The 25736-nt window shown below is 46.9% G+C and overlaps 1 pseudogene; it reads left to right on the top strand.

Moving 5' to 3' along the window:
• Positions 1–19865, top strand: part of LOC147119782 (uncharacterized) — a 134455-nt pseudogene extending 114590 nt beyond the window's left edge.
• Positions 19866–25736: the final 5871 nt, after the last annotated feature.

The following is a 25736-nucleotide window of genomic DNA, read 5'->3' as shown; positions in this document are numbered from 1 at the left end:
TCCCTATGTACAGTCCCAGGGTTGCAATCCCCATGTACAGTCCCAGGGTTAGAATCCCCGTGTACAGTCCCGGGGTTAGATTCCCCATGTACAATCCCACGTTTGGAACCCCCATGTGCAATCCCAGGGTTAGAATCACCATGTGCAGTCCCAGGGTTGGAATCCCCCTGTATACTCCCAGTGTTAGAATCCCCATGTACAGTTCCAGGGATTGATTCCCCATGTAAAGTCCCGGGGTTGGAATCCTCATGTACAGTCCCAGGGTTAGAATCCCCATGAACAGCCCCTGGGTTGGAATCCCCATGTATAGTCACAGGGTTAGAATCCCCATGTACAGTCCCAGGGTTGGAATCCGCATGTACTGTCCCAGGGTTGGAATCCCCATGTACAGTCCCAGGGTTGGAATACCCATGTACAGTCCCAGGGTTGAAATCCCCATGTTCAGTTCAAGGTTGGAATCCACATGTACAGTCCCACGGTTGGAATCTCCATGCACAGTCCCAGGGTTGTGATGTGGAGATGCCTGTGTTGGACTGGGGTGGACAAATGTAAGAAGTAACACAACACCAGGTTATAGTCCAACAGCTGTATTTGAAATCGCAAGCTTTCGGAGCGCTGCTCCTTCGTCAGGTGAAGTGGAGAGATGCATATAGGCACAGCTTATTTAGTCAGAGAATACTGCCAGATGATTAAAGGTAATCTTTCTAACTGCCCATTATCACACCGCAGCAGAGAGATAATCAAAGCAATCAAAAGTGTGAATGGTGTCCAGACAGGTCAGTCAGGAAAACGTTACATCAAAGAACAATGAGGTGGGGTCACAAGGGGTCAAATGTTGCAGATGCTGGGGTCTGTATGAAAAACAAAAAACAAACAAGAAGCTATTTTTTTGCTGGAGATCACAGCAGGTCCGACTGCATCTGTGTAGAGAGAACAAACCAATGACGACTCGAGTCTGGATGACTCTACGTCTGGTGGGGTTACATTTAGCGTGACATGAACCCAAGGTCCCGGTTGAGGCCGTCCTCATGAGTGCGGAACTTGGCTCTCAGTTTCTGCTCGACGATTTTGCGTTGTCGTGTGAATCGGAGGCCTCCTTGGAGAATGCTTACCCGAAGATCGGAGGCTGAATGTCCTTGGCTGCTGAAGTGTTCCCCGACTGGAAGGGAACACTCCTGCCTGGCGATTGTTGAGCGGTGTCCGTTCATCCGTTGTCACAGGAAAGGATGCCCCAGAGCATGATACATCGGTGAGACCATGCAGACACTGCGACAACGGATGAACGGACACCGCTCAACAATCGCCAGGCAGGAGTGTTCCCTCCGTCGCGGAACACTTCAGCAGTCAAGGACATTCAGCCTCCGATCTTCGGGTAAGCATTCTCCAAGGCGGCCTCCGAGACACACGACAATGCAAAATCGTCGTGCAGAAACTGATAGCCAAGTTCCGCACTCATGAGGACGGCCTCAACCGGGATCTTGGGTTCATGTCACGCTACATGTTACCCCACCTGACGTAGAGTCATCCAGTCTCGATGCGTCGTTGGTTTGTTCTCTCTACACAGATGCGGCCGGACCTGCTGTGATTTCCAGCAAAAAAATAACTTCTTGTTATTTTTTGTTTTTCATACAGACCCCAGCATCTGCAACATTTGACCCCTTGTGACCCCACCTCATTGTTCTTTGATGTAATGTGTTCCTGACAGACCTGTCTGGACACCATTCACACCTTTGATTGCTGTGATTATTTCTCTGCTGAGGTGTGATAAAGGGCAGTTAGAAATATTACCTGTAATCATCTGGCAGTATTCTCTGACTATATAAGCTGTGCCTATATGCATCTCTCCACTTCACCTGACGAAGGAGCAGCGCTCTGAAAGCTTGTGATTTCAAATAAAGCTGTTGGACTATAACCTGGTGTTGTGTGAGTCCCAGGGTTGGAATCCCTCAGCAACACCGAGTGCGGGTCTCAGGCCCCAAGTCAGAGCCAGTGGACGTGTGGTCAGGACCCCGGCACCATTAACCCTAAGGTGCAGCACCTCCCCCAGACAAGAAACAGAACAACTTGCATTTATACAGCAGAGGGAGCAATTCAGAGCTGGTTGGCATCAGGGTGGGCGGTGGATGTGGAACTCGCTCCCTGGCCTCCTGTGTAGGGCTTTCTTGTTGCATCAGTTTGAGCTGGAGTGGAGAGGGGTGAGAAGCTGCTGGGTTTAACCCCCAGCACTTCTTCTTATGTTCATTAATAACTAGTCGTTTTTATTAAGAACAGCTAGCTTTTGCTAGACACTTTATTGAGCACATGTGGACTAGGTACAGCATCTGTAGAGGCATCCATCTTGACTGCTGCCTTGTGTGTAGCCTGATGCATCGTGGGTAGCCCACTCTTATATACATACAGCACCACCTAGTGTACCATTCCAGAGTGACAGGTTACTGATCATTTCATCCCCCTTTCTTTGAGGTTAAACAAAATCAGTATCAATCAATATCAATCAATCATAACAACATAAACATCTTCAACAGTCAATACATTTTCAATGTAGTTTTCTTTGTACTCAAAGATTAAGTCTATCAGGCTTTTTTACTTCACATGTGGATCTTCTCAGCACAGGTAAGCCTGATGTGTTTTCATGAGAGCCTGTATGTGTATTTGTGTTAGATTGTTCTGATGGTGAGTGACAAGATTCAGTTGCGGCATTGTCATCGATTTGTTCTTCGATAGTCTCTTGTGTTTTTAGGAGGGAACGGCGGTTCCTCCTGAGAATCTGTCCTTCCTCAGTTCTAACAGTGTATGACCTTGGTCCTACTTCCTCAAGAACTGTAGCTTTCCTGTTCCATGCATCTGGATCTTCAATCCTGACAACATCATCCCTTGTCAATGGTTTCAGAGATTTGGATGACTTGTCATTTTATGATTTCTGTTTCAGCTTTAACAGTTGAAGTCTCTGTCTCAGTTCCTTACTCTGCTTTTCTTTTGCACAGGATGGTAGCGTGGTACGCAACTTGCGATCCATTAGGAGTTCAGCAGGGGAAGAACCAGAGTCTAAAGGTGAGGCTCGGTAGCTCAGCAGGGCGAGATAAGGATCAGACTTGCTTTCTGTCACTTTCTTCAGTAGCTGCTTGAGAACTTGAACACCTTTCTCTGCCTTATCATTCGACTGAGCATACAAAGGACTGGATGTGATGTGTTGAAGTCATAATGTGCTGCAAACTGTTGCCACTCCTTACAGTTGAAGCATGGACCATTGTCGCTAATGGCAATCCTGGGAATTCCATGTCTGGCGAAGATGGATTTCACATGCATTATGACACTGCTTGCTGTGGTGCTTGGGAGCAGCGCCATCTCAGGATAGTTAGAATAGTAGTCAATCACTATTAGATAGTCTTTACCATTTAAATGAAAAAGGTCCATACCAACCTTTTGCCATGGTGCTGTTGGTATGTCAGCTACTTTCATTGGTTCCTTTGCTTGTTTGGTGTTTCTGACATGTCTCACATTTGCCTATCATGTTCTCAATGTCCTTATTTATGCCAGGCCAATAAACAGTGTATCTTGCTCTCCTTTGGCATTTTTCAATTCCGTGGTGTCCCTCATGAATCCTTTTGAGCATGTCTTGACGTAGAGCCTGTGGAATGACTATTCTGTTCTGTTTTAGTAATAGTCCACTTACGACACTCAATTCTGACCTTATGTGAAAATATTTTGGACAGGAACCTTTTGGCCAACCATGATGAATGTTCACTATTACTGTTTGTAATACTGTATCTTTTACTGTTTCTTCTGCTATTTGCTTTGATTTTGTGTCTGACACGGGCAGCGCAGCAGTGACCATAATCACATGAACATCCACGTCTTCTTCAGTAGAGCTCACATGACTCATTGTGGGTGCTCAGGATAATGCGTCTGCTAACACTATGTATTTGCTTGGTGTGTAGATCAGTTCAAAGTCATATCTTTGCAGCTTCATCATGAGTCGTTGAATCCTTGGAGACATCTCATTCAGGTTCTTTTTTATGATGGCGACCAGTGGGCTGTGGTCTGTCTCAACTGTGAAGGTGGGAAGTCCATATATGTAGCCATGAAACTTTTCTAGTCCAACTACCAAGCCTAGACATTCCTTTTCAATCTGGGCGTATCGACACTCAGTATCAGTCATAGATGTGGAGGCATAGGCAACAGGCTTCCAATCTTCACCCTCTGCTTGTAGCAAGACTGCACCTAGGCCATCTTTTGATGCATCCGTTGACACTTTGATTCTTTTTGTTGGGTCAAAGAAGGTGAGTACAGGTGTGGTTGTCAGCACTGTTTTGAGGGTTATCCAGTCTTGTTCATGTCTTTCTGTCCATGCGAACTCATTTGTTTCACGTAGCAGTTCTCGCAGACAGGCTGTCTTGGCTGACAAGTTAGGAATGAACTTTCCAATGAAGTTTATCATCCCCATGATGCGTAGCACTCCTATTTTGTCAGTGGGTCGGGGCATTTTGAGTATGGCGTTTACTTTTCCATATCTGGCTCTATTCCTTTACCAGATAGATTATCTCCTAGGAAAGTGACTTCCTGGACGCCAAACTGACAGTTAGCTTTGTTGAGCTTCAGTCCATTCCGGTGTATGCTCTGTAGCACTTTAGTCAGGCTCTCATTGTGTTCTTTCAGTGTGGAGCCCCAGATGATGATGTCATCAACATAGACCCGAACTCCTTCCAGACCTTCAATTATGTGTTCCATCGCTCTATGAAAGATTTCAGATGCAGATATTATCCCGTAAGGCATTCTGAGGAAACAATAAATGCCAAATGGTGTGTTGAAGGTACAATATTTGGTGCTCTCTTCATCCAGTTTTAGTTGCCAAAATCCTTGTGAGGCATCGAGCTTTGTAAAGTATCTGGCACCTGACATTTCACTGGTGATTTCTTCACGCTTGGGATTCTGGTAGTGTTCACGTTTTATGTTTGCATTTAAGTCCTTTGGAACCATACATATTCTTAGATCATTGTTCTTTTTCTTTACACATACCATGGAGTTAACCCCGTATGTTGGCTCTTCGACTTTCCTGATGACTCCTAGTGTGGTCATTCTGTCCAGTTCATTCTTGGGCCGGTCACGCAGGGGTGCTGGAACTCTTCATGGAGCATGTACCACTGGCTGAGCATCCTCCTTTAGCTGGATCTTGTAAGTGAATGGTAGAACTCCAAATCCTTTGAACACATCCTGGAAATGATTTACTACAGAATCCACTGAGTCATCTGGTCTGCTTATGGCACAGTTTATACGGTAAACTCTCTTGACCACTTCTACGTCCTCACAAGCTTTGTCACCCAGTAGTGAATCAAGTTCTTCAGCCACAACAGAAAACATGAGATGATGCACTTTGTCTTTGACTGTCACTTTAAATCTGCATACACCTAAGCCATCTATTTTCTGTCCATTATAGTCCTTCAGTAGTACTGACTTTTTCTGTATTTTGGGCTTTTCTTTCATGTTTTTAATGTCACCCATACTGATTAAGTTTGCTTTTGCCCCAGTGTCCTGTTTCAATGTAACTAATGCTCCATTTATCTGCAGTGGGATCATCCATTTGTCCTCTTTTACTGCATTAATTTTATGTTCAGCATTGTCCATATCTGAGGGCTGCACATTTTCTGTATCATTTTTGACATTGTCACATGACACCATTCAAACAAAAAATGTCTCACTTAAATCAGTGTCCTCAATCACATTAACTCGTTGCCCTTTCTTTGTTTTTACTTTTGAAAAGCATTGTTTGGCAAAGTGATTCTTTCCATTACACTTTGTGCACATTTTTCCAAACGCTGGGCATTGTCTTAACTGGTGTTTGCAACCACAGCGTTTACAATTGAAAATTTCATCCTCCAATTGCTTTCCATTTCTGTTCTGCCCAAGTTTCTTCCCCTTGTAGGACACAGCACCGACAGCAGCATTATCACACATTACAATCGCATCATTATTGATTTCATTGAAAGTCTTCGCGTGCTTTCGAGCTAGCTCGCTGGCTTGGCATATTTTCACAGCAATTTCCAATGTTAGTTCGGTTTCTCTCAACAGACGTTCCCTAACTTTTTTATTATGAATACCAAACACAATCTGGTCACGAATCATGGATGCTTCCAGCTCAGAGAAATTACATGTCTGTGCTTTCAGTTTCAGATCAGTTATAAAGCTGTCAAAAGTCTCATTTTGCTGCTGTGTCCGAGAACAGAAGAGGTACCTCTCATAGTTTTCATTCTTTTTGGGAGAACAATGTGTATCAAACTTCTTTAGCACATCGTCTAATTTTCCTCTGTTCTCCTCTGGATTAAATACAAATGTATAAAATACCTCTATCGCCTGTGGGCCTGCAACAGTGAGCAGCAACGCAATTTTCCTTGCGTCTGGCTTCGTACCGTACCCGATGGCAGCAATGTAGAGTTCGAATTGTTGTTTAAAAGTCTGCCAATTGTAGTCGCTATTTCCTGTGAGTTTCAAATGCTCTGGTGGCTTCAAATTCTCCATGTCGCGTTGCACAATATTCAGCAGATCTTACCAATCCTGGTACCATGTTATGTTCATTAAAACATAGTCGTTTTTACGAAGAACAGCTAGCTTTTGCTAGACACTTTATTGAGCACATGTGGACTAGGTACAGTATCTGTAGAGGCATCCATCTTGACTGCTGCCTTGTGGGTAGCCTGGTGCATCATGGGTAGCCCACTCTTATATACATACAGCACCACCTAGTGTACCATTCCAGAATGACAGGTTACTGATCATTACACTTCTGAGCCCAGTGGGACCCAACAATGTCCAATGTGAGACTGTGAAGGGAGGTGAATTCTAGGGGAGATTAAGTTGCTAAACAGACACTGTACGTACAGTGTAAAAGATTATCATTTTAGGAAAAGTATTTCTGTAGAGGCTTTCAATCCATTTTATATGTACAGATTTTTAAAATTCATTCAATGTGGGTGTCACTAGCAAGGCCAGCATATATTGCCAGTCCCCAGTTGCCCATTGAGAAGGTGATGCTGGGCCTCCTTCTTGAACCTCTGCAGTCCGTGTGGTGAAGGTACTCTCAGAATGCTGTTAGGTGAGGAGTTCCAGGATTTTCACTCAGCGACGATGTAGAAACAGCGATATATGCGCTAATCAGGATAGTGTGTGACTTGGAGGGGAACTGGGAGGTGATGGTGTTCCCATGCACCCGCTGCCCTTGTCCTTCTAGGTGGTGGAGGACGCGTGTTTGGGAGGTGCTGTCAAAGTTCTAGTCGAGTTCCAGATGTATAAAGACGCTCTCCTTCACCCCGCCCCCTCCCACATCACTCTCTCTCCTCCCATAGAGGCCAAAGTCTTGTGTAGGCCCAGACCGGGTGGTGGGTTCCCTTCCCTGAAGGACTTTAGTGAACTAGTTGGGTTTTAACGACAATTCAGAAGCTTTCATGGTCACTTTTTTCTAGTGCCGGCCCCACAAATTCCCAGATTCATTGAGCTCAAATTCACAACCTGCCTTTGTGTTTTTGTGGGTTCTCTCTCACCCTCACTTTTTCCTGTTTTAAATTCATTTTACAGGGTGTTAGAAGGGGAGGATTTGCAGACGGGAAACTCAAACCAAACATCACTTCAAGATCTAACAGTCACTCGATTCATGAGGACCTTTGAGCATGGAAGCAGAAAGCACCGTTCAGAGCGGGGTGAAACCGTACATGTGTGCTTTGTGTGGTCAAGGCTTCAGCCGATCCTCTGGCCTGTCGAGACACAAGCACAGTCACACTGGGGAGAGGCCGTTCATCTGCACTGTGTGTGGGAAGGGATTCACTCATTCATCCTACCTGCTGCAGCATTGGCGAGTTCACACTGATGAGAGACCTTTTAAATGTCAGGACTGCGGGAAGTGCTTTAAAGGTTCCGGGGAACTGATGCGTCATGAATGTGTTCACACTGATGAGAGACCATTCAGTTGCACTCGCTGTGGGAAGAGGTTCAGGCAATCATCTAACCTCACTTTACACCAGCGCACTCACACTGGGGAGAGGCCGTTCACCTGTTCCGAGTGTGGGAAGCGATTCACTCGTTCTTCCAGCCTGTCGATACACCAGCAAGTTCACACTGGGGAGAGGCCGTTCACCTGCTCCATGTGTGGGAAGGGATTCACACGTTCTTCCAGCCTGGTGACACACCAGCGACTTCACACTGGGGAGAGGCCGCTCACCTGCTCCATGTGTGGGAAGGGATTCACGCAGTCATCCAACCTGCTGACACACCAGCGAGTTCACAAATGACTGCAGGGGTTGGATTCTGCTGTTATTGCTGCTGTTAGTCACATCCAGGACTGAACCATGTTTATTCTGACAGTTGGGGTTTGTTTCTGCTGATGTTAATAACCCCTGTAACTGTTTAGCATCACCTGGCTTGAGTTCAGAAAGGACAATCTGGGGGGAGGATCGGACAGCGGCAACAGAACTATAGCCTCGACACAGTCCTTCAGGGCCACACTGATCAGAAGGCATGGAACAGAAGGCTCCTTTACAACTGTGTTCAGAGTCAGGAAGAACAACGGTGAATGCTGGAAATGTGCTGTCAAATCAGAGATTGGTGTCAAACTGCGACCTGTTCCTGACTGAAAGTGAAATGGCAGGGTTAAGTTTATAGTCTAAAAATGACTGGTAATTATTCCACGAAGATTTAATATGTGTGTGTGACAGTCCTGAGCCTACCATTTTAAGGCAGGTGTTAGCTCATTTAAAATAAACCCGTTTAAAATAAATTGATTAAAGTCTGCATTAAAATAGCAGAGGGAGGAATTCACAGGAGCCTGTTAACTGCTGGTACAATTATACAACAGACATTTGGGGCTGGATTTTGTCATTGGGGCGGGCTGGGGTCGTGTCATCTGCTTTTCGTGTTAGCCTCCCAATTCCAAATCGATGTGGGAGAATGATGCGATTTTCACCTAATTGGGCAATTGAGTTCCAGCGTGTGGGAGCCCTTGGCTCAATTAGTTTTTTCAGTCTGAAACTCACCTCCGATGATGTCATCATTGCTGCTGCATTTAAGGTCTGCAAGAAGCCTTGCTTCTTCTGCAGACTGCCAACCTTTTGGCCTTTGCAGTGAGAGGGACCTGGAGGCAGAATGAGCAGCGGGAGACCTAAGTCTGCTCCCAGATTTGATAACGTCGCCCTGCAAGCTTTGGTGGAGGGAGCAAGAGCTAATAAGGAGGTGCCCTTCCCTTCTTCAGAGAGGAAGAAGCCTCCCCAGCAGAAGAAGGCTGTGTGGATCCAGGTGGCCCAGGAGGTCAACTCGTTGTCACTGATCCGCAGAACCTGGCTTCAGTGCAGGAAGAGGTTTCATGACCTTCTGCGCACTGGAAAAGTGAGTATGACTTTCCCGTCACCCTCAATCTGATCGCCATCGCCTCTCCTCACCAGCACTCAGCTTTGACAACCTCTTCCTCCACATCCCACTTGACACTGACATCCCATTCCCTCTCTCGCTATGGTCACATTCACCTAACTATTCGACAATGCAACCCTCACACTCCCTATCACTGATGCTATGAAAACAACTTACAAAACACAGGGAGGGCCCATGGTCTTGCCACCTCACTCCATCTATGTCTCCTTCTAAGCATCTATGCTATGGATTCTCTACACTCACTCCTTCATTCTCACTCAAACTCCACTTGTCTCCCCCATTGCAGGAAAAGAGAGCTCACAATAAGAGGGAAAGAGCGAGGACAGGAGGAGGGCCACACTCAGTAGCCCACCTCACCCCTTGGAGGAGGCGGTCCTGGAGATCGTGGGAGTCAATGATGATGCGCAAGTGGGGGATGGACAGACGGGTGCATCAGAGAAAGCTGGTGACAGAATAGTTTTTCACTCTCTCATTGACATTGCATGAGTCGCTGATAATGATTCTGAAGCTGTAACAGATGGACTTATGATCATCTGCAATATGCAATGTGCATTTAACCTTGGCCTCACATCTCTGACTCTTTCCTTTACTCCCCCACAGGACCATCGCAAGCACCCATCCCCACTATCCAGGAGGAACGGCCTGAGCCTCCAGACTCTGCAGAGGAAGCTGCAACCTCTGAGGGCACAGCGTCAGCAGAATTCAGCCAACCCAGCACCAGCGCAGACACTCACGCCTTGGTGGGACCATCGCAAGATAGAGTAGTGTTGTCACCTGGTGTATCACAGCTCACAAGTGAGCATCAGCAGATTGTGGAGGCAGGGACAGCAGTGGAGAGTCCTAGTCGGAGGGTGCTGGACTCTCCCAGCTCGGCTCAGCTGCATGTCGACCCTCTGCCTCTGGGTCCATCCAGAAGGACAGCGGCACTGGAACTCCAGGAACAGGTACAGGAGTCTCTGGCAGGTTTTGTCTCTAGGGTAGCTGTGAGTGTGGAGCGAATGGAGGAGTCCCTCGCTAACATGAGCAGAGCCTTTGTGGAGGCGTTGGTGCATGAACGCAGCACCACAGAAAGGATGGCAACCTCCGTGGAAAGGATGGCTACAGTAGACGTGAGGATGGCTATGGCCATGGAGGAGCTAAGTCGCCAGAGAGTAGAAAACATGGTGAGTGTTCAGAATAGACTGACATCTCTGGAGGAGCGATGGTCAGCTATTGAACAGAGAAATCAGACCTTCATGGAAGTCCTTCTGAGTAGGCTCATGGCCCCCCTGTTGTGCAGCAAGGTGCTCTCTAGCCACTTGCAAGCGCTGAGGTGGACCTGCCCCATGAGAGGGATGTTGGTGGCAGAGAATAAGGAAGTGGGGGCTCCTCTCCAAGTGCTCACACTTCCATGCCACTGCCAAGACCTCGGTCAGAGCCCCACCCAACTGAGATCGGCGTCTCAACCCCTGCACAGCCACAGGAGCAGCAGACTGTTGCTGAGCCCTCACAAGTTCACAACCCCAGTGGACGCCCACCAAAGGTGTCGAGACACAAGCAGCAAGAAAGTGAGCAAGGGGCCTCCACATCTGCTGAAGCAACAGGGGAAGCATCATGTAGGAGCACGCATAAGAGAAAAATACTGCACAAATAGTCACAATGGTAGTCACTTGGGTGAAATGTGATGTTTAATGTTGAAAAGCCATCAGTTGGTTATTGCAAATACAAATTCTGATGGCAACTGTTGCAGTTGTGGAGTGTGTCATTTCGCTAATGGGACTTCCACATTGAGGGCTTAGGATTACTTGCAATTGTCAGTATGGTGGTCAGAGTGATAGGAATCCACTGGTTCTTGGCCATTGTCGATGCTCTGGTAAGAAGCTGTGAGGCAGAAGTGCTTGATTGGCTAGGCTAAGCAAATCTGGCCAAGCTGAGTGCATTCCTTGCATCCCGGGCAGCAATGTTCTCACGTACTGCTGCTGCAGGTTGATGGGCCTCTGCAAGATGTTCGTTTTCCCTCTCCTCCTCCTCCTCCTCCTCCTCATCTGAGGAGGATATGCGAGGAGACACTTGGTCCTCAGAAATCTGCAAGCCATGACGCTGTGCCATGTTGTGAAGTGCACAGCAAACCACGACGATTCTGGAGACCCTGGCTGCTGAGTACTGCAGGGCTCCACCTGATCTATCCAGGCATCTGAACCGCAGCTTCAGCAAGCCGATGGTTTGCTCGATTATGGATCTGGTGGAAATGTGGCTGTAGTTGTAGCTCTCCTCAGCTTCGTTGGATGGGCTCCTCAATGGCGTCATTAGCCACGTCTTCAGGGGATAGCCCTTGTCTCCAAGTAGCCCTCCGTTAAGTTGGTCTGGCAGACTGAAGAGCAGAGGCACACTAGAATGGCGTAGGATGAAGGAGTCATGGCAACTGCCAGGGTACATGGCACAAACATGCAAAATTTCCTTCTTGTGGTCGCACACCAGCTGCACGTTGAGTGAGTGGAAGCCCTTGCAGCCGACAAAAATACCTGGATTACGATGGGGTACCTTAAGGGCCACATGTGTGCAGTCAACGACGCCCTGCACCCTTGGAAAGCCTGCCAGATTAGCAAATCCAACTGCATGTGCCATGACACTTGCTTGATCCTTGGAGAAATGGATGTGATTGTGCGCGATGGCAAAGAGGGCGCGGTTACCTGCATGATGCAAGTGTGTGCGGCCACCTGGGTGATGCCGCTGATGTCTGCTGCTGATCCCTGGAATGAGCCTGAGGCAAAAAAGTTGAGTGAGGTGGTGACTTTGACAGCCACTGGTAAGGGTTGTCCACCTGCTCCTCTGGGCTCCAGGTCTTGCTGCACCATTGCGCAGATGTCACCCACTACCTCTCACGAAAATCAGAGCCGCCTTTGGCACTGCTGCTCAGTCATGTTGAGGTAGCTGATCCTCTGTCTGTAGACCCTGTTTGGGGGGTATCTCCTGTGCCGACGGGCTTCCATGGCCTGTGCAGCTTCAGGTGGGTGAGCAGCAGCTTGGCGCTCCTGTTGTTGCTGCTGCTGTTGGTGCTGCTGTTGTTCATGGTTCTGCTGCTGCTGTGACTGGTCTTCATCCGAATCTGATGTCCAGGTGTATGCCTCAGTTGAGGAAGTGCTCAGTCAAGTTGAGGAGAGGGGTATCCCAGGAGGTCACACTGGAGATGGGTGTCAGGCTCCAAACTTCCACAGCTATGGTTATGCCTGCTAAAATTTCCCCCAGACCTGAGACAACAAAGTCCTGCCACCTGCAAATGATGACTGATCAAATCTTCTATTTAATGGTGGAGCTGCAGCTGATAGTCAGCAATACAATTGTGCTACCGCCAGGTTTCACCGTCATGTTTCAGAGGGGGCATGCATCACGTGGGAAAAGTGTTAAAATCAGAAATGCCTCTCAAAATGGGATTATAGAGACATTTCAGTGGTTGTTAAGGGCCTACGGAGACAGGATCAGAAACCACGCATTTGGGAAAATTGCTTGGAGGCGGGGTCGGGCCCGCCCTCCACTTTTTGCAATTTTAACACCCCACACGCCTCCATTCCTGCCTCCTCGGGCCTGGCAAAATCGAGCCCTTGATCTCCAGATAAAGAAGGACCTGCAGTCTCTTTCCAGGAATTCCCTGTTTTATTGATGTATGTGTGTGTTAGACACCAGGATAACTAAAAATACATGACCCAGAACATCCACGGGGATCATTCCCGCTGCGGAACTCCACCAGGGACCCTGCACCAATCATCACACACTGGAGGTTTATATCAGGAGCTTCTGTATGATGGTGAGGTGATCACTGGACAATAAAATGCAGAGACTGGTGGGTGGCTGCTCATTATCCTCGGTGTGATTTAATCCCCTTTCCCACTGAATACTGCGGACAGACAGGCTCACCTTGGGAATGGAATGGTCATTGTGACATCACTTTCTAAACAAGACCCCACAAGACAATGGGTTATCATTCAGCATTCGGATGTTACATTTTAAATTAAATGCTGAAAAATAATTGGTGAAGATAATTTATCTCTGTGGAATGCACTCACAAACACTAAGGATGATGTGTTTTGTTTACACACTCACATATAACAAACACTTTGTGTGAGTGCTTTTCAGTTCTGTTTAACCCGCTGGGATAATTTTTGTGGCCTTTAGGACCCTGCGGCCGCCCATCCGGCGGGGCCCGCTGGGTCTGGATATAAAGAGACCACGCACTGTTCCTCCTCCCACTGCCTGGGGAAATGGGCCAGATATTTAAAGGGACAGGGACTCCCCTTTCTCTGTCTATTTATGGTTAAAGGGACAGACCCGTTTATCTTGGAGTGTCAGCGGACTTCGCTAACAGAGCTCCCATTAACAGTCGCTCCCTTCTGTACTGTGCAGTGATTGTAGACCTGTCTGTTTCAGTGACTTGAGCCTTTCTAAAATGCCTCACTATTTTTCACGATCCATTTGTCTTGCTTGGTTAATTTTGAAAGACTTCAGAATTTTGCAGAGTGACGAAGGTTTCCTTTAAAGGTGGAATAGCATTTCTTTCTAAATATTCTGTTCTCACCCTCCCCCACCCCCACTTCAAAACACTCTGCACTACTGACTGGGAAGATCCCAAATTCAATCCTTGATCTGTGCTGTTAGTTGATCTCTGACAAGGCAGCAGTTCAGGGGCTATAATTATCCTCAGTACCACTGGGCTAACTAAGAGTAAGAATCAGGCCCTGACCCTGCTCTTGATGGAAATCCAGTGACATCAACTGGGAAGTGTGTGGCTGTCAATTGAGGGAAGGATTGGACTCGGCTGTGATGCCTACCACAGTGGAAATCCTGCTGTCAATCACTCAGTCGGCTGATGGTGAGGCACTGGAGGTTAACTAATGTCTATGGAATTGCATCCAGCCAGGTTCAGCACCTTCTGGAGAGAAGGGGAGAAACAAAATCCCAGATTGTGAAATGAATGTTGTTTTTAGACAGTAAGGCTGGAGGGAGAGTGTGTAGAATGGGGAATTTAAAGATTAGGAGGGACAGGAGGAGACAGAATGTTCTATAGAATCTAGAATTGTCTGTTCTGAATTTCTATCCTGTATTTAAAGTAACAGCTTGTGTAACCACCATTTGAGGGTATTAGAAGGGGAGGATCGGCAGTGGGGAAACGCAAACCAAATATCGCGTTAAGTTGTGACAGAGTCACTCGATTCATCAGGACGTGAATATCATTGGCCTTTGGATATAGAAGGGAAAAACACCAATCACAGCGGGGAGAAACAGGACACGTGTTCTGTGGGTGGATCCACCTTTAATAAATCGTCTAGCCTGTGAGACTCATACACCAACCTGAATCAACGGTGTGAATGTGGGGACTGCAGCATCACATTCAGTTGCCCGTCTGAGGTGCAAACTCATGGATACATTCAGATCGGGGAGAGGTCGTTCACCAGCTGAGCGTGGAAACAGATTCACTCACTCATCTCATCTATTCCCACATTAACATGTTCATAATGGGGAGAATCTGTTCACTGCTCTGTATGTGGAAAGGGATTTAATTGATCATCCCATTTACTGACACACCAGCACAGTCACACAGAGAGAGACCGTTTCGATACTTCACGTGTGGGAAGGGATTCACTCCGTTGTTCCAACTGTTGACACTCCAGAATGTCCACATTGAGAACTGTTGCTTTAAATACTCTGACTGTGAGAAAAGCTTTCAAAGTTCAAAGCAGGTGATGAACGATCAGCGCATTGATGCTGGAGAGAGGATGTTTCAAGATCCTGTGTGTGGGAAGAAATTCACCCCACCTGGTGAGACTCCAGTGAGTTCACATGTGACTGCAGGGGTTTGGATTCTGTTATTAATCACATCCATGACTGAACCATGGCAGAGTGCCCGTGCACTGTGGTTTCTGTGTGAATTATTGATGAATTCTCTCTCAATGGGGTCACAGAAACTCATTGCCCATTCACTGATTGGGGCTTTCAATGGCGGGCCTGATCCCCAGAATGCACCGCGGGGAGAATGTGCACTATTCACACTGGAGGAGCCCAGTGCACAGCCGCAGTAACTGCATATATTTGGAGCATGCGCAGTGTCACTGTGATCAGAGCCCTGCGAGGGCAAGGAGCGGACTAAGCCTGGAGACGAGATTTTAAGCCGATTACGCAGGAAGGTAATGCACAAAATCAAATCAAATCAATCAAATCAAATCAACTTTTATTGTCATTGTTAGTAGACAAGTGCAGTACAACGAAATGTAGGCTTGCGGCTCCTGAGAGTGTACATTTGGATTAAGACATTTAAACATTCAACATACATTTGGCTTGTAGTATATTAACATAAACATAACCATAATAAAGTGCATTGGCAGATGTGCAGGCTTTAGAGTTTATTTGTGGAGTTCAGTAGGATGACAGCTCTGGGAAAGAAGCTGTTCCTAAATCTGGTCGTACGGGTGCGAATGCATCTGTAGCATCTCCCAGATGGCAGGAGGGTGAACAGACTGTGGCTGGGGGGGGTAGGGTTTTTGATGATGGACCGTGACCTCCGTAGACAGCGTTTCTGGTATATGTGCTCTATGGTCGGTAGCTGGGTGCCGGTAATGCGTTGGGCAGTTTTGACTACCCGCTGCAGGGCTTTCCGGTCATAGTAGCTACAGCTGCCATACCGTACTGTGATACAGTTTGTCAGGATACTCTCGATAGTGCAGCGGTAAAAGTTAGAGAGGATCAGGGGTGACAGGTTACATCCCTTCAGCCTCCTTAGGAAATATAGGCGCTGCTGGGCCTTCTTCACCAGAGAGGAGGTATTGAGGGACCAGGAGAGGTCTTCCGTGATGTGGACTCCGAGGAACTTAAAGCTGTCCACCCTTTCCACCACAGCCCCATTGATGTGGATGGGGGTCTGACTTCCGCCTTTGGACTTCCTGAAGTCCACAATGATTTCTTTGGTTTTCTTGATGTTAAGGGCCAGGTTGTTATCGGTGCACCACTTCACGAGATGCTGGACCTCCTCCCTGTCGGCTGACTCATCGTTGTTGGTGATCTGGCCTACTACCGTGGTATCATCCGCAAACTTGATGATGGTGTTGGAACCATTAACAGCCACACAGTCGTGGGTGAAGAGGGAGTAGAGGAGGGGGCTCAGCACACATCCTTGTGGGGCCCCCGTGTTCAGGGTCAGTGAGGGGGGGGAGGTGTGGTTACCTAATTTGACAGACTGGGGTCTGTTTGTTAGGAAGTCCAAGGTCCAGTTGCAGAGGGAAGTGTTCAGGCCAAGAGTTTGGAGTTTGGTGGCCAGCTTGTTGGGGACGATAGTGTTGAATGCTGAGCTGTAGTCTATGAACAGCATTCTGATGTAGGTCTCCTTACCATCTAAGTGATTCAGTGCCGAGTGTAGAGCAGTTGTGATTGCATCCTACGTTGATCTGTTTGCACGATAGGCAAACTGGTGTTGGTCAAGAGAGGCAGGAACACTGGCTTTGATGTGGGCTAAGACCAGTCTCTCGAAACACTTCATTATGATGGGTGTGAGTGCGACAGGTCAATAGTCGTTCAAGCACGTCACAGCCGTTTACTTTGGCACAGGAATAATGGTAGCGGTCTTGAAGCATGTAGGGACTGCTGCCTGGGTCAATGACAGATTGAAGATGGCGGTGAAGACATCAGCCAGCTGATCGGCACATTACTTGAGTACCCGTCCCGGGATGCTATCCAGTCCAGCAGCCTTTCATGTGTTCACTCCGCATAGAACAACCCTTACGTCGGAGGTCGACAGAGTGAGCACCTGATCTTCCGGGGGTGGCAAGGCTTTGGTAGCCGGCTCCCTGTTGTCACTGTCAAAGTGAGCGTAGAAGTTGTTAAGCTCCTCCGGGAGGGAGGCATCGCTAACCGGGGGGCTGGTGTTTTTGCCCTTGTAGTCAGTGATGGACTGGATGCCTTGCCACATGCGCCGGGGGTCCGAGTTGTTGTGGAAGTGATCCTCTATCCGCAGTGTCTGTTTCCTTTTGGCAGACCTGATACCCTTTTTTAGGTTGGTCCTAGCTGCACTGTAAGCCGCCGCGTCGCCAGATTTAAATGCTGCATCGCGTGCTTTCAACAGTGAGCGGACCTCTCCGTTCATCCAGGGTTTCTGGTTGGGGTATGTCCTAATATTTTTATAGGTCGTGACGACCTCAACGCAGCTGTTGATGTAGAATAACACTGTGGATGCGTATTCCTCGATGGCATTATGGGCAAACATGCCCCAATCAGTGCACTCGAAGCAATCCTGTAGCTCCGATACTGCCCCCTCTGGCCATGCTTTCACTGTTCTCACTGATGTTCTCCCTCTTTTGATGAGCGGTTTGTATGCCGGGGCTAGAAACAGGGAGAGGTGGTCAGACTTCCCAAGGTGGGGGCAGGGAATGGCCTTATAAGCGTCTACAATGCTCGTGTAGATTTGATCCAGTGTGTTCTCCCCTCTTGTGGGGCAGGAGACATTCTGGTGGAATTTCGGTAGTACAGTTTTTAGGTTTATGTGCTTGAAGTCCCCCGCGACCATAAAAGCTCCATCTGGGTGCGCAGTTTGTTGTTTGCTGATGGCCCTGTAGAGGTCCTTCAGTGCTAGTTTGGCATTAGCGTGTGGTGGGATGTAGACCGCAGTGATGATAACACTCTCTGGGTAGCATTCATAAACACCTGGTGTAGGCCACAAACACTGAATGAGAACGCACAGGTTCCGCGTTTGCAGCTCAGAGGCTTTTTCCCGGTAATAGGCCAGGGTTAACGGCGGCCATCTTTGTAAAGGAAAGCAGAAGGTTTATGTGTTGCAAACTTGCTTCATCGAGTGGAGCGGCGCCTGTACCGCCATATTTGTAAAGGAACCAATAGTGGGCGGGGCTTCAGGCTCCCAGTGAGTTAACTGAACCCAGCCAGAGTTAGCAGCTTCAGGGGAGGAGAGGGAGGGGAACCAGTGAGTGTAGAACTGAACCCAGCCAGAGTCAGCACCTTCAGTGGAGGAGAGGGAGGGGAGCCAGTGAGTGTAGAACTGAACCCAGCCAGAGTCAGCACCTTCAGTGGAGGAGAGGGAGGGGAACCAGTGAGTGTAAAACTGAACGCAGCCAGAGTCAGCACCTTCAGGTTAGGAAAGGGAGGGGAACCAGTGAGTGTAGAACTGTACAAAGTCAGAGTTCAGCGAAAAATTGACCAATGCATCAAGGAGCCCCAGTAAAACTGGAAATAGGAGGGGAAACTCTCCAATGGGTGGAGTCATATCTAGCACAAAGGAAGATGGTTGTGGTGGTTGGAGGTCAATTATCACAGCCCCAGGACATCGCTGCAGGAGTTCATCAGGTCAATGCCCTATCTTAACCAACCTCAGCTGCTCCATCTATGACCTTCCCTACATCATAAGGTCAGAAGTGGGGATGTTCATCTTCGCTGGGTCAAAATCCTGGAACTCCCTCCCTAACAGCACTGTGGGAATACCTTCACCACACAGACTGCAGCGGTTCAAGAAGGCGGCTCACCACCACCTTCTCAAGGGCAATTAGGGATGGCCAATAAATGCTGGCCTTGCCAGCGACACCCACATCCCATGAACGAATAAAAAATAAAACTGGCAGTGGAGGGAAAACTGTCTTGAGATGAGCAATTAGTTTGGATTTCAGCACAGCGAGGAGGGAGAGTGTGGGGGATCAGGATTTCCAGCTTTGGGGGAACAAGAGAGGAAAGAATGTTCTGAATTTCTATCCTATATTTACAGTGATGACTTTTGTAAAATCGTTTTACAGGGTATTAGAAGGGGAGGATTTGCAGAAGGGAAACTCGAACCAAACATCACATCAAGATCTGTCAGAGCCACTCGATTCATCAGACCTGAATATCATCAGCCTTTGAATGTGCAAGGAGAAATGTTTGTCTGTTCTGTCTGTGGGAAAAGATTTCAAACATTGGTGTGACTGGAAAAGCACCGAGACACACACACCCGAGTGAGAGTGTTCTAGTGCACTGACTGTGGAAAGAGCTTTAACCAGTTACACAGCCTGAAAAAATATCGCACCATTCACAGTGGGGAGAAACCGTACACGGGTTCTGTGTGTGGACGAGGCTTAAACCGATCGTCCAACCTGGAGAGACACAAATACACTCTCACCACGGAGAAACCGTGGAAATGTGGGGACTGTGGGAAGGGATTCAGTTACCCATGTGAGCTGGAAATTCATCAGCGCAGTCACACTGGAGAGAGGCCGTTCACCTGCTATGAGTGTGGGAAGGGATTCACAGCTTCATCCCACCTGCTGAGACACCAGCGAGTGCACACTGGGGAGAGGCCATTCACCTGCTCCATGTGTGGGAAGGGATTCACTCGGTCATCCCACCTGCTGACACACCAGCGAGTTCACACTGGGGAGAGGCCATTCACCTGTTCCGTGTGTGGGAAGGGATTCACTCAGTCATCCAAACTACTAATACACCAACGAGTTCACAAGTGACTGCAGAGGTTAGATTCTGATGTTATTGCTGCTGTTAATCACATCCAGGACTGAATCATGTTTATTCTGACAGTTGGGGTTTGTTTCTGCTAATGTTAATAACCCCTGTAGCTGGGTTGGAGTTTAATATTTTGATATTTCAAATAACACAGTGTGTCGATATTTGATGTCTCCAAGATAAGAGGAGACTAATTTATGTCCTTTTATTCCCATATACCTTGGTTCCCATAGTGCCCAAATATATATCGATCTCAGCCTTGAACATACATATGGACTGAGCACCACTGCCCTCTGGGTTAGAGAATTCCAAAGTTTCACAACCCTCTGAGTGAAGACAATTCTCCTCATCACAGTCTTAAATGGCTGACCCATTATCCTGAGACTATGCCCCCTAGTTCTAGACTGTACAACCAGGGATAAACAGCCTCGCAGCATCTATCCTGTCAGAATTTTATACGTTTCAACGATGTTCATTCTGACAACTGGGGTTTGTTTCTGCTGATGTTAATAATCCCTGTAACATAGAAACATGGAAGATAGGAGCAGGAATAGGCCATTCGGCCCCTCACGCCTGCTCCGCAATTCAATGAGATCATGGCTGATCATCCAAACTCAGTACCCTGTCCCTGTCTTCTCCCCATATCCCTTGATCCCTTTAGCCTTAAGAAATATATCTAACTCCTTCTTGAATGTATTTAATGAATTGGCTTCCACTGCCTTAGTAGAGAATTCCACAGGATCATGACTCTCTGGGTGAAGAAATTCCTCCTCATCTCTGTCCTAAATGGCTTACCTCTTATCTTTAGACTGTGACCCCTGGTTCTGGACTCCCCGACCATCGGGAACATCCTTCCTGCATCTAGTCTGTCTAGTCCTGTTAGAATTTTATAAGTTTCAATGAGATCCCCTCTAATTCTTCTAAACTCCAGCGAGTATAAGCCCAATCGACCCAATCTCTCCTCATACATCATTCGTGCCATCCCAGGTATCAGTCTGGTGAATCTTCACTGCACTCCCTCCATGGCAAGAACATCCTGCCTCAGATAAGGCGACCAAAGCTGCACACAATACTCAAGGTGTGGTCTCACCAAGGCCCTGTACAACTGCAGCAAGACATCCTTGTTCCTGTACTCGAATCCTCTCACTACGCAGGCCAACATACCATTTGCCTTCTTAACCGCCTGCTGCACCTGCATGCTTACCTTCAGCGACTGGTGCACAAGGACACCCAGGTCTCGTTGCACTTCCCCTTCTCCCAATCTATTGCCATTCAGATAATATTCTGCCTTCCTGTTTTGGCCACCAAAGTGGATAACCTCGCATTTATCCACATTATACTGCATCTGCCCAATCACCCAACCTGTCCCAATCATACTGGAGTTTCTCTGCATCCTCCTTACGGCACACATGCCCACCCAGCTTTGTGTCGTCTGCAAACTTGGAGATATATCTAGTTCCCTCGTCTAGATCGTTAATATATGTTGTGAATAACTGAGGTCCTAGCACCGATCCCTGTGGTACCCCACTAGTCACCACCTGCCACTCGGAAAAAGAGCTGTTTATTCCAACTCTTTGCTTCCTGTCTGCCAGCCAGTCTCTATCCAAGTCAGTACCTTGCCCCCAATCTCATGTGCCTTAACTTTACACGCTAATCTCTTATGCGGGACCTTATCGAAAGCCTTCTGAAAGTCCAAATACACCACATCCGCTGGTTCTCCCTTATCTATTCTACCAGTTACATCCTCAAAAAATTCCAGTAGATTAGTCAAGCACGATTTACCTTTTGTAAACCCATGTTGACTTTGTCCGATCCTGTCACTGTTTTCCAAGTGCTCTGCTATTACATCTTTTATAATGCATTTTCCCCACTACCAATGTCAGGCTCACCGGTCTATAATTCCCCGTTTTCTCTCTACCACTTTTTTCAATAGTGGGGTAACATTAGCTACCCTCCAATCCATGGGAACTGTTACAGAATCTATAGAATTTTGGAAGATGACCAGCAATGCATCTACTATTTCTAGGACCCTTGACTTGAGTTTAATATTTTGATATTTCAAATAACACAGTGTGTCGATATTTGATGTCTCCAAGATAAGAGGAGACGAATTAATCTCCTACTACCGACTGCTCCATTTTTGGGCCTTTTCTCCTTTCTAACTTGAGATTGCTTCAGTTATTGCACCTTCAGTTACTCACATGGACAAGTCCCAGCTCCCCATACATTTCAGAGTGCCTTTCCTAGCCTTGGCATCCAGGGAAGGTCTCAGTAATATGCCCAGGATCACTAAACACAAAACACAGTCTGTTAATCACTTTCAGCTACTGGACTTAGCGTGTGTCCCACAGCATCTCTCTCACCTTCGATGTGTGAATAGAGCATCATGCCTGCAAACCTGCTTTTAATTTTAATTTGAATCCACTCAACAAGTGTATTTAAAAAAATACGTACAAGTAAACAGATCACTCAAATAATTGGCAAAGGTTTAGAGTAAACAAGATGAATGAAAATCCAGCCCTGTGTCTCTGTTTCTATTCCATTAGACCCTGTCTCAGTTAGTGCAGCACTAGACCCTGTCTCTGTTTATATTCCATTAGGCTCTGTCTCAATTAGTGCTGTACAAGACCCTGTCTCAGTTAGTGCTGTACTAGACCCTGTCACTGTTTCTATTCCATTAGACCCTGTCTCAGTTAATGCTGTACTAGACCCTGTCTCTGTTTCTATTCCATTAGACTCTGTCTCAGTTAGAGCTGCACCAGAACCTGTCCCTGTTTCTATTCCATTAGACCCTGTCTCAGTTAGTGCTGTACTAGACTGTGTCTCTGTTTCTAATCCATTAGACTCCGTCTCAGTTAGAGCTGCACCAGAACCTGTCTCTGTTTCTATTCCATTAGATCCTGTCTCAGTTAGTTCTGCACTAGACCCTGTCTCTGTTTCTATTCCATTAGACCCTGTCTCAGTTAGTGCGGTACAAGACTGTGTCTCTGTTTCTATTCCATTAGACCCTGTCTCAGTTAGTGCTGTACTAGACTGTGTCTCTGTTTCTATTTCATTAGGCACTGTCTCAGTTAGTGCGGTACAAGACTGTGTCTCTGTTTCTATTCCATTAGACTCTTTCTCAGTTAGTGCTGTACTAGACTGTGACTCTGTTTCTACTCCATTAGACCCTGTCTCACTGCTGTACTAGACTGTGTCTCTGTTTCTATTCCATTAGACACTGTCAGTTAGTGCTGTACCAGACTGTGTCTCTGTTTCTATTCCATTAGACCCTGTCTCAGTTAGTGCTGCACTAGAACCTGTCTCTGTTTATATTCCATTAGGCTCTGTCTCAGTTAGTGCTGTATTAGATCCTGTCTCTGTTTCTATTCCAATAGACACTGCCTCAGTTAGTGCTGGACTAGAACCTGTCTCTCTTTCTATTCCGTTAGGCCCTGTCTCAGTTAATGCTGTATTAGACTGTGTCTCTGTTTCTATTCCATTAGACTCTGTCTCAGTTAGTGCTGTACTAGACCCTGTCTATGTTTCTATTCCATTAGACTCTGTCTCAGTTAGTTCTGTACTAGACGCTGTCTCTGTTTCTATTGCATTAGACCCTGTCTCAGTTAGTTCTGTACTAGACCCTGTCTCTGTTTCTATTCCATTAGATTCTGTCTCAGTTAGTGCTGTACTAGACGCTGTCTCTGTTTCTATTCCATTAGACGCTGTCTCTGCTTCTTTTCCATTAGACTCTGTCTCAGTTAGTGCTGTACAAGACCCTGTCTCTGTTTCTATTCCATTAGACACTGTCTCAGTTAGAGCTGCACTAGACCCTGTCTCTGTTTCTATTCCATTAGACGCTGTCTCTGCTTCTTTTCCATTAGACCCTGTCTCTGTTGGTGCTGTACTAGACTGTGTCTCTGTTTCTATTCCATTAGACACTGTCTCAGTTGGTGCTGCACTAGACCCTGTCTCTGTTTCTATTCCATTAGGCCCTGTCTCAGTTATTGTTGTACTGCACCCTGTCTCCGTTTCTATTCCATTCGACTCTGTCTCAGTTGGTGCTGCACTAGACCCTGTCTCTGTTTCTATTCCATTAGGCCCTGTCTCAGTTATTGCTGTACTAGACTGTGTCTCTGTTATTATTCTATTATACACTGTCTCAGTTAGTGCTGCACTAGACCCTGTCTCTTTTTCTGTTCTGATGACCCTGTCTCTGTTTCTATTCCATTATGCCCTGTCTCAGTTAGAGCTGCACTAGACTGTGTCTCTCTTTCTATTCCATTAGACCCTGTCTCAGTTAGTGCGAAACTAGACACTGTCTCTGTTTCTATTCCATTAGACCCTGTCTCAGTTAGTGCTGTACAAGACCCTGTCTCTGTTTCTATTCCATTAGACCCTGTCTCAGTTAGTGCGAAACTAGACCCTGTTTCTGTTTCTATTCCATTAGACCCTGTCTCTGTTTCTATTCCATTAGACCCTGTCTCAGTTAGTGCGAAACTAGACCCTGTCTCTGTTTCTATTCCATTAGACCCTGTCCCTGTTTCTATTCCATTAGACACTGTCTCAGTTAGTGCTGTACGAGACTGTGTCTCTGTTTCTATTCCATTAGACCCTGTCCCAGTTTGTGCTGTTCTAGACCCTGTCTCTGTTTCTATTCCATTAGACCCTGTCTCAGTTAGTGCTATACTGGACCCTGTCTCTATTTCTATTCCATTAGACCCTGTCCCTGTTTCTATTCCATTAGACCCTGTCTCAGTTAGTGCTGTAGTAGACCCTGTCTCTTTTTCTATTCCATTAGACCCTTTGTCATTTGGTGCTGCACTAGTCGTTGTTTATGTTTCTATTCCATTAGACCCTGTCTCAGTTAATGCTGTACTAGACTGTGTCTCTGTTTCTATTCCATTATACCCTGTCTGAGTTAGTGCTGTACTAGACTGTGTCTCTGTTTCTATTCCATTAGACCCTGTCTCAGTTAGTGCTGTACTAGACCCTGTCTCTGTTTCTATTCCATTATACCCTGTCTGAGTTAGTGCTGCACTAGACAGTGTCTCTGCTTCTTTTCCATTAGACCCTGTCTCAGTTAGTGCTGTACTAGACGCTGTCTCTGTTTCTATTTCATTAGGCCCAGTCTCAGTTAGTGCTGCACTAGACTGTGTCTCTGTTTCTATTCCATTAGACCTTTTCTCAGTTAGTTCTGTACTAGACCCTCTCTCTGTTTCTATTCCATTAGACTCTGTCTCAGTTAGTGCTGTACTAGACGCTGTCTCTGTTTTAATTCCATTAGATTCTGTCTCAGTTAGTGCTGTACTAGACTGTGTCACTAGACCCTGTCTCTGTTTCTATTCTATTAGTCCCTGTCTCAGTTAGTGCTGTACCAGGCGCTGTCTCTGTTTCTATTCCATTAGACCCTGTCTCCGTTTCTATTCCATTAGACCTTGTCTCAGTTAGTGCTGTACTAGACTGTGTCTCTGTTTCTTTTCCATAGACCCTGTCTCAGTTAGTGCTATACCAGACCCTGTCTCTGTTTCTATTCCATTAGACACTGTCTCAGTTAGTGCTGTACTAGACTGTGTCTCTGTTTCTTTTCCATAGACTCTGTCTCAGTTAGTGCTGTACTAGACCCTGTCTCTGTTTCTATTCCATTAGACCCTGTCTCAGTTAGTGCTTTACTAGACGGTGTCTCTGTTTATATTGCATTAGACCGTGTCTCAGTTAGTGCTGTACTAGACACTGACTCTGTTTCTATTCCATTAGACCCTGTCTCAGTTAGTGCTGTACTAGGCAGTGACTCTGTTTCTATTCCTTTAGACCCTGTCTCAGTTAGTGCTGTACTAGACAGTGACTCTGTTTCTATTCCATTAGACCCTGTCTCAGTTAGTGCTGTAGTAGAC

This window comes from Somniosus microcephalus, chromosome 4 (assembly GCF_052327205.1).
Source record: "Somniosus microcephalus isolate GS21.2 chromosome 4, FLI_Smic_1.0, whole genome shotgun sequence".
Taxonomy (NCBI): domain Eukaryota; kingdom Metazoa; phylum Chordata; class Chondrichthyes; order Squaliformes; family Somniosidae; genus Somniosus; species Somniosus microcephalus.
Note: the sequence above shows the minus strand (reverse complement) of the source record. Positions and strands in the feature narration are given on the sequence as shown.